This window comes from Palaemon carinicauda, chromosome 29 (assembly GCF_036898095.1).
Source record: "Palaemon carinicauda isolate YSFRI2023 chromosome 29, ASM3689809v2, whole genome shotgun sequence".
NCBI lineage: Eukaryota > Metazoa > Arthropoda > Malacostraca > Decapoda > Palaemonidae > Palaemon > Palaemon carinicauda.
The window spans coordinates 85,837,796-85,847,795 of NC_090753.1; positions in this window are offsets into that span (position 1 = coordinate 85,837,796).

The window sequence follows — 10,000 nt, forward strand, 5'->3', positions numbered from 1 at the left end:
CACAAAACCAAGTCAAACGTACCTTAAAATATGGCCTTTGTCCCTGTCTGGTCACAAAACCAAGTCAAACGTGCCTTAAAATATGGCCTTTGTCCCTGTCTGGTCACAAAACCAAGTCAAACGTGCCTTAAAATATGACCTTTGTCCCTGTCTGGTCACTAAACCAAGTAAAACGTACCTTAAAATGTGGCCTTTGTCTCTGTCTGGTCACTAAACTTCGTCAAATGTATCATAAAATGTGGCTTTTGTCCCTGTCTGGTCACTAAACTACGTCAAGAGTATCTTAAAATGTGGCCTTTGTCCCTGTCTGGTCACATAACTAAGTCAAACGCACCTTAAAATAGGGCCTTTGTCCCTGTCTGGTCACTAAACTATGTCAAACGTATCTTAAAATGTGGCCTTTGTCCCTGTCTGGTCACATAACTAAGTCAAACACACCTTAAAATAGGGCCTTTGTCCCTGTCTGGTCACTAAACTATGTCAAACGTATCTTAAAATGTGGACTTTGTCCATGCCTGGTTACTAAACTATGTCAAACGTATCTTAAAATGTAGCCTTTGTCCCTGTCTGGTCACTAAACTATGTCAAACGTATCTTAAAATGTAGCCTTTGTCCCTGTCTGGTCACTAAACTATGTCAAACGTATCTTAAATGTCGCACTTGTCCCCGTCTGACCGGTAACCTAAGTCAAACGTACCTTAAAATGTAACCTTTGCCCCTGTCTGGTAAATAAACTAAGTTAAACGTACCTTAAAAGGCGACCTTTGTCCCTGTCTGCTCAATAAACTAAGTCAAACTTATCTTAAAATATGGCATTTTTCCCGGACTGGTCATTCAATTTCGTCAAACGTATATCAAAATGTGGACTTTCTCGCTGTCTGTTCACTAAACTAGGCTTAAAAAGTGGCACTTGTCTCTGCCTGGTCACTAAACTAAGTCAAACATATCTTAATGGACCTTTTTTGTGTGTATATCATCTTAATATGAATGTACATTACAGAATTTCAAATAATATGGCGACATCAACGAACTATGAATAATTATCCAAATCTAAGTCAGATTGAGTAACGGGTGTTTCTCTATCTTATCTTAAAATTTTTAATTTTGGATTTATTGAATTTATACATTTGGGCCAAAACGATCAGCGTTGGCACCCAAGGTGTTTTCAGCACCGAAGTGTAACTGGGGGAATACCCTACACTTACACTATGAAGTAAAGGTCGAGGGAGTTGGATAACAAGATGGAAGAAATGAAGCAAGGATGTAGGTAAGGTAGATGGATGTAAAGTAAATGCAGCTAGGGGTTGAAGGGACTTTGCAAAGACCCTTAAGAAACGCTTACAGTACACCACGCAAGGTGCTGATAACACTACCCCAACCCCATGGGGGTAAATATGCATTTATAGGTATTTGATTTTATAATCGATCCCAACTTCTCCGTTTGTGTATATCAATTAAAACAATAATAGAAGCAATGGAAAGATTAGTTTTTCCTTGAGAGAACAATTGAGAAGTATTGATTTGAAGGGTATTGCCCGAAGAGAAGGAAAGAACAATGAACAAACAAGTACCAACTAATAAAAGACCTAGACGCCAACTTGCGGCGGGGGAGAAAGATTATCAGAAGTCTTGATTTCAATAAAAGATTAAAAAATGTATATATAATCATACAAAACAAATCACCTTTAAGAAGGCATATTTTAGAGAAATACACCTAATACTGTAGCTAAAATACATTAGAGTAAAATTACAGCATATGTAAGATTTCTTAAAATATTTAAGAAAAATGTGGGACATTTTTCATTTATCCAGAATCTCTCACTTCTAAATTTCTTCAATTATACCCCTCAAAATTGACAAAAAATCCGGAAAATATTACAAAATATAACTTGGCTCATAAAATGGAAATTAAACTTCATTACATAAAATCATGAAGTCCCGAAGTGCATACTATTACAGCTGAAATTGAAATTTCAATTGTAACTGTTCTTTTGTACATGCGGGAGTCTAAGGGGGTTATGCGCCTGGTTTCACTACCTTCCAAAAATTTCCCTTTTTAAATTTTTCAAAATCCATATTAACACTTGAATATGAGGGATATGGTTAAAAAAATACTGTATAGTTACTAAAAATATAACCAATAGCTTATATTTGACTATAAAAGGTTACATTTAGCGTATCATTTGATTTACAAACCTGCAATGTGAAATTAAGTCAATTTCGTTAAAACTTCATTAAATGTGACTACGGAGTCAAATTTTAAACAAGACGTCAAAATAGGAGACATAAGGCTCAAGAATTTGAAAGAATCCAAAGAAACAAGAGAGAACTAAAAAATAAAAAGCCTATTGCAAACGTCCCTGCCTGGCCATCTATTAGACGTGAACCCCCATCCCAAAACATAACCCTGGCCAGCATAGGACTTCCTCCGTTTGATCTTTCAGAACCAAGGTCTCTGTACTAACAGAAGCATGAAAATGTTCCCAGAACCGCGTTTTATTCGTAATAGGAGAGGTGTCCTGCCTTATTCACGACAGGGGAGGTTTCCTGCCTCATTCGCAATAGGAAAGGTTTCCTGCCAAATTCGCAATAAGGGAGGTTTCCTCCCTTATCGCGATGGGGGAGGTTTCCTGCCTCATTCGCAATAGGAAAGGTTTCCTGCCTCATTCGCGATAGGAAAGGTTTCCTGCCTCATTCGCGATAGGAAAGGTTTCCTGCCTCATTCGCGATAGGAAAGGTTTCCTGCCTCATTCGCAATAGGAAAGGTTTCCTGCCTCATTCGCAATAGGAAAGGTTTCCTGCCTCATTCCCGATAGGAGAGGTTTCGTGCCTTATTCGTCATAGGAAAGGTTTCCTGCCAAATTCACAATAAGGGAGGTTTCCTTCCTTATTCGCGATGGGGGAGGTGTCCTGCCTTATCTGCGATAGGGGAGATTTCTCCCCTTATTCGCGAAACGGGAGGTTTCCTGCCTTATTCGCGATAGTGGAGGTTTCCTGCCTTATTCGCGATAGGGGAGGTTTCCTGCCTTATTCGCGATAGTGGAGGTTTCCTGCCTTATTCGCGATAGGGGAGGTTTCCTGCCTTATTCGCGATAGGGGAGGTTTCCTGCCTTATTCGCGATCGGGGAGGTTTCCTGCCTTAATCGGGATCGGGGAGGTTTCCTGCCTTATTCGCGATAGGGGAGGTTTCCTGCCTTATTCGCGATCGGGGAGGTTTCCTGCCTTATTCGCGATCGGGGAGGTTTCCTGCCTTATTCCCGATCGGGGAGGTTTCCTGCCTTATTCCCGATAGGGGAGGTTTCCTGCCTTATTCGCGATCGGGGAGGTTTCCTACCTTATTCGCGATCGGGGAGGTTTCCTGCCTTATTCGCGATAGGGGAGGTTTCCTCCCTTAATCGCGATCGGGGAGGTTTCCTGCCTTATTCGCGATCGGGGAGGTTTCCTGCCTTATTCGCGATAGGGGAGGTGTCCTTAGCGGGAATACCTTCGCGATCGGGGATGTTTCCTGCCTTAATCGCGATCGGGGAGGTTTCCTGCCTTATTCGCGATCGGGGAGGTTTCCTGCCTTATTCGCGATAGGGGAGGTGTCCTTAGCGGGAATACCTTCGCGATCGGGGTGGTTTCCTGCCTTAATCGCGATCGGGGAGGTTTCCTGCCTTATTCGCGATAGGGGAGGTGTCCTTAGCGGGAATACCTTCGCGATCGGGGAGGTTTCCTGCCTTAATCGCGATCGGGGAGGTTTCCTGCCTTATTCGCGATAGGGGAGGTGTCCTTAGCGGGAATACCTTAACGTGGTTAAGGGGTTTTGAGTATCGCCATGATTAGCAAAGCTGTACTAATCAGGGCCACCCATACTAGGTTGGTTTGCTTTGAGCAATCATATCATAAGCTCTCACCAATCTGCCGTGGCCAGTTAGGTGATGAAAACTAGCCAAACCCCAGACATGAATTGACATGTCGGAGGCCTTTGTCCTGCATTGGAATACAAACGGCTGCACTTGTTTTGTTATTGCTTTCATTGTTAGTGTTTTTTTTTTTTTTTTTTTTTGTAAGAACAATAACAACAAAACAACAATAAAGTAAAAATCACCAAAGAATTCTTTTGATTTGTAAAGGTAATAATAATAACAACTTGACTAGAATATTTAAGAATTTCTTAAGTATTTCTGGGAAAGAGGAAATTCTGCAGAGCAAAATACCTAGTTTTCTGCAAAATTTCTCAATTTCTATACGAAAAACCTTACGGTATAAATTATGCTATTCAAAAGACTGATATATCAGCTGGAGATGTGTCAAGTTGTCTATAATATGCTTAACATGAATTGAGAGAGAGAGAGAGAGAGAGAGAGAGAGAGAGAGAGAGAGAGAGAGAGAGAGAGAGAGAGAGAGATATTTCTGGAACCTTGATACCGTTGATATAGGTATACATTTAAGCAGAAGTATATGTATTTATGAAAACATATTTAATTAGAGGGGCACTCAGTAGAGCGCAGACCTCCGTCGCAGCAGCTTATCTTCTCGACCTTTTGCTCGGCCTTGACCTTTGATATTAACATGTATCAATTGGCGTGGATTTTCATACACTCAAATATGAACCAAGTTTGAACTTTGTGACAACGATGCCCAAACCTATGGCTGATTACGTGAATTGGAAATTCTGCTTGACCGTGACCTTGACCTTTGCTCTTAACCATCCAAAATTTAATCATTTACAGCTTTTTACATGATGGTTAATCATTGCAAGTTTCATTATTCTACGATTAAAATTGTGGCCAGGAAGCCGTTCACAAACCAACATACACAAACAAAGGTTAAAACATAACCTCCTTCAAACTTCGTTGGCGGAGGTAAATATGTATTACAGACAACCGATTACTGGTTGGGGGATATATAAAAGCAAACGGATCTATGTACGAATGAACAGTAAAATAAAAAATAAAAAAATTACCACTAACCCAAAATAGTGAAATTATGATGTAATAAATCTTGGAAAATACCAGTTTTACAATATACAAAAAAAAACGAAATTATGAAAAAAAAAAAAAAAAAATGGAAGAATTCCTGTTTTGCAATATACAAAAGAAGCGATATTACAAGAAAAACAAAAATCTTGGAGAATTCCAATGTTTTGTAATATACAAAAAAAGCGATATTATGAAGAAAATTTTTTTTTGGAGAATTCCATTGTTGTGTAATATAGAAAAGAAGCGATATTATGAGAAAAACTAAAATCTTTGAGAATTCCACTGTTTTGCAATATGCAAAAAGCTATATTAATATGGTACGATAAATCTTGGAGAATGCCCCTTTTGCAATATGCAAAAACCAAAACAACAGTCAAATTAAGATACAATAAATCTTGGAGAATTCATTTTTGTGTATTACAATAAGTGAAGGTTTCTGCTTTCAGTAAGGAAATTCCCACGTGGTTGTCTGTTTGTTTAGGAGTATGACTGTGCATGTATGCTAATATCTGTTTGGGTTTGTGCATCTGTTTGTGTCCGTGTTACTTGTTAGTGTATGTCTGACTGTCTGGTCAGTCTGCTTGTTTATTCTATCTGGAAAATAAACAAACATTCAGGCGTTTGTGTATTTGTTTGTGATTTGTTTCTGCATTTACTTGGGTGTTTGTGCATTTCTTTGGGTGATTGTGCATTTGTTTGTGTTTTGTTTGTGCATTTTCTTGGGTGATTGTGCATTTGTTTGTGTTTTGTTTGTGCATTTTCTTGGGTGTTTGTACATTTGTTTGGGTATTTGTGTATTTGTTTGTGGTTTGTTTGTGCATTTGCTTAGGTGTTTGTGCATTTGTTTGTGGTCTTTTTATGCATGTTCTTGGATGTATGTGCATATTTTCGGGTGTTTGTGCATTTGTTTGTGGTTTGTTTGTACATGTGCTCGTGGTCTTTTTATGCATGTGCTTGGATATTTGTGCTTATATTTGGTTGTTTGTGTATTTGTTTGTAGTTTGTTTAAACATGTACGCATGGTCTTTTCATGCATGTGCATGGATGTTTGTGCATTTGTTTGTGGCTTGCTTGTACATATGCTCGTGGTCTTTATATACATGTGCTTGGATGTTTGTACATATATTTGGTGTTTGTACATTTTTTTGTGGTTTATTAGTACATGTGAGCGTGGTCTTTCTATGCATGTGCTTAGATGTTTGTGCTTTTGTTTGTGGTTTGTACATGTGCTAGTGGATTTTTTATGCATGTGCTTATTTGTACCTTTCATTGCATGGCTACTAGAGCATGCGCTTGGGTATTTGTGCAAGTATTTGTGCTTCTTTATAGCATATGACTACTCCATCAGTGTCTCTTTCATTAATATAGTTTAACTACATAAATATCCTTTGAATGTTTACCAATAGTTAGGCCATCTCTCTAAGTATGGGTTTGTGTATGAGTTTGTGCAATATGCCTTTCCGTATGTGCGTTGGCAACTAAGCCTGCGTTTTCGTGTGAGGAAATGTGTGTGTGTGTGTGTCTGTCGGTAAGGTACAGTACGCGCGCATTCCACACACAGGCCTTTACCCTTTGGCCTACACAACTGCTTTTAACGGCCTTCTCCCCCATCCCACGGGGTATGGAGGGGGAGTAGGAGGGGGTAGGAGGGGGAGGGAGAATAGAGGGAGGACGGTGTGAGGTGGAGGAAAAATTGAGGGAGTCTGTAAGGTGGTGAACGAGAAGACTCGAGGTAAAGCAGGTGGATCCCCCCCCCTCTCTCTCTCTCTCTCTCTCTCTCTCTCTCTCTCTCTCTCTCTCTCTCTCTCTCTCTCTCTCTCTCTCTCTCAGTGTATAGGATAGCTTCTGCTAAGCTAGATTAGATGAGGCAGTTTTCTTCATCTGAATTGTTGAAGAGATATCATAATCATCGCGATATATTATTACTCTTATTATCATTTCTTGGGTATTCATGGGCACAATTTTCTCTCTCTCTCTCTCTCTCTCTCTCTCTCTCTCTCTCTCTCTCTCTCTCTCTCTCTCTCTCTCTCTCTCTCTCTCTATATATATATATATATATATATATATATATATATTCCCCACTAATACCTCTACATTAAGGGGTCGGTTGACTGATGCCTCATCTCCAATGCCTTTATATATATATATATATATATATATATATATATATATATATATATATATATATATATATATATATATATAGCATATATTTACATATATACATATATATATATATATATATATATATATATATATATATACATACATACACACAAAATTTATGCATATCTACCTATCTATTAGCACATAATTATCAATATTTGATAAATGCGAGCGTGTGTGTCTATATTGGTTGACAGCTATTCAAGTCTCTATCGAAAATTCGAAGCGTGGACTGAAACATGTAGCCGATAGAGTGACTGGTTTGATGTCAGAACTTGACCTCCGAAACAAGGGTGCGCAATGGCTGGCTGATACCATTACGGACGGTGTAATATGAATTTCCAAAGTAATGAAATTACCCGGTGTAGAGTTTTAATGTTAGAGAATGAGTCACGATTGAAATGTGGATTGATTGATTGATTGATATTTGCAGATGCTCCTCCAATGATAGGAGCAAGTGAAGAAAAACTACAGAAGCTCATAAGTAAACATAAGAAAATCAGGACAGTAACATTGAATGGAGAAAGGATAGATGTATTTGATTCGTATAACAAGAGAATAATTACAATTAATTGAAGCGATAGATAGACGTGAATAAAGACTTGAAAGGATGTTGAGTATCTAAAGGAAGTTAAGGTCTGAAGGCTTTATGGGTTTGTTTAGCCTACTCTCCACTAGGGAAGTAAAGTGTGGGTGTCATATAAGAATCAAAATAAAACTGTCAAAGTGAGGTTACTAAACCCAAACAGATGTTGGTAATTATCCACAAATAGGTGGTTTTGCCAGCATAATCTTAGAAGGTAAAAAAATATTATCAAATGTCTATCATTTACCAGCAATTAGTGAAAAATTAGTAAGAAGTAAATGACAGCCATATATCTTTGATACATTAATGTCTGGATTCTCTTAACGACCTCGGGATCAGAGCCCCAGGCGAAATCACACAAAGACAAGAGCTTGTGACCGGCCGGGAGTCGAACCCTGGTCCGGGAAACTTGTATAGACAGTGACTTACCACTTTGTGAGAAGTTGGTTTGTTTATAATCCCTTACAAAACATCTAACCCAAATTATCTTGAAGGTATGAAACGTCAGCTTTTTAAAGGGTTAAAGGCTGTTCATGAATAGAAGAGGCAAGAGACAGTGATATTACCCTATCAAGCAGGATAATGCCCTAGGCTGACCATATACATGCGATCAGCGCCCAAGACCCCTCTCCACACAAGCTAGGACCAGGGAGGGCCAGGCAATGGCTACTGATAGCAGATAGACGACCTATAGGCTCCTCCAAACCCCACATCATTAGCTCACAAGAATGGTGAGATGCAGTGACCAAAGGAAATAACGAGTTTGAGTGGGACTCGAACGCAAGTCTGGTGATCACCAGTCAGGGACGTTTCCACGTAGGCCATCACAACCCTATAGATGACTATAAATTCCATTTGTTATCTCTGCGGCGACTGTGAGCAAATAATTGTGATCTCTGGCAGTCAACTACGTCCTTTGGCATCACCGAGACAGTCGATAAAAGATGAAATAAAAATAGAAAACTTTATGGACAGTCGTGAACTTTGAAAATTTCGATTTCTATGCTAATGGGAAACAAATTATTACGATCTCTTTGGAAACAATGAGGTCAAATCTAAATCAGTGATGACATATTTAAATCTTTGTGGTGACTGTGAACTTGAAATAAAAATGCGATCTTGGGAGATATTTGGAAACAAACTTGTTCCATTAACTGTGAGTAATAAGACCGCTTGTTGTACCATTAATTGCAAGAATAAAGGTCAGCATTTTGTACAATTAACTGCAAGAATAATAGCAGGCATGTTGTACCAATAACTGACGAATAAAGGTCAGTATTTTGTACCATTAAATGCAAGAATAAAAAAAAAATGTTGTACCATTAGCTGTAGGAATAAAGGTCAGCATTTTATACCTTTAACTACAAGAATAAACGCCATCATTTTGTATCATTAACTGCATGAATAAACGCCAGCATTTCGTATCGTTAACTGCAAGAATAAACGCCAGCATTTTGTATCATTAACTGCAAGAATAAAGACCAGCATTTTGTACCATTAATTGCAAAAATAAAGACCACTGTTTTGTATCACTAAATACAATAATCAAGGCCAGTATCTTGTGCCATTAACTGCAAGAATAAAGGTCAGCATTTTGTACCATTAAATACGAGAAACAAGGCCAGTATCTTGTGACATTAACTGCAAGAATAGAGGTCAGCATTTTGTACCCTTAAATACAATGATGAAGGCCAGTATTCTGTGCCATCAACTGCAAAAATAAAGGTCAGAATTTTGTTCCATTAAATACAAGAATCAAGGCCAGTATCTTGTGTTATTAACCAAGAATAAAGACCAGCATTTTGTTACATTAAATGCAAGAATCAAGGCCAGTATCTTGTGTTATTAACTGCAAGAATAAAGGTCAGCATTTTATACCATTAAATGCAAGAATCAAGGCCAGTATCTTGTGTTATTAACTGCAAGAATAAAGGCCAGCATTTTGTACCATTACATAAAAGAATCAAGGCCGGTATTTTGTGCCATTAACTGCAAGAATAAAGGTCAGCATTTTGTACCATTAAATACAAGAATCAAGGCCAGTATTTTGTGCCATTAAATGCAAGAATAATGACCCGCATTTGTACCATTAATTGTAAGAATAGAATCTGGCAATTTGTATTATTAACTGCAAGAATAAAAGAGCATTTGTACCATTACCTGCAAGAATAAATGGCAAAATTTGTACCATTAACTGCAAGAATAAAGGGCAAAATTTGTACCATTAACTGCAAGAATAAAGGGCAAAATTTGTACTATTAACTGCAAGAATAAAGTTCAATCA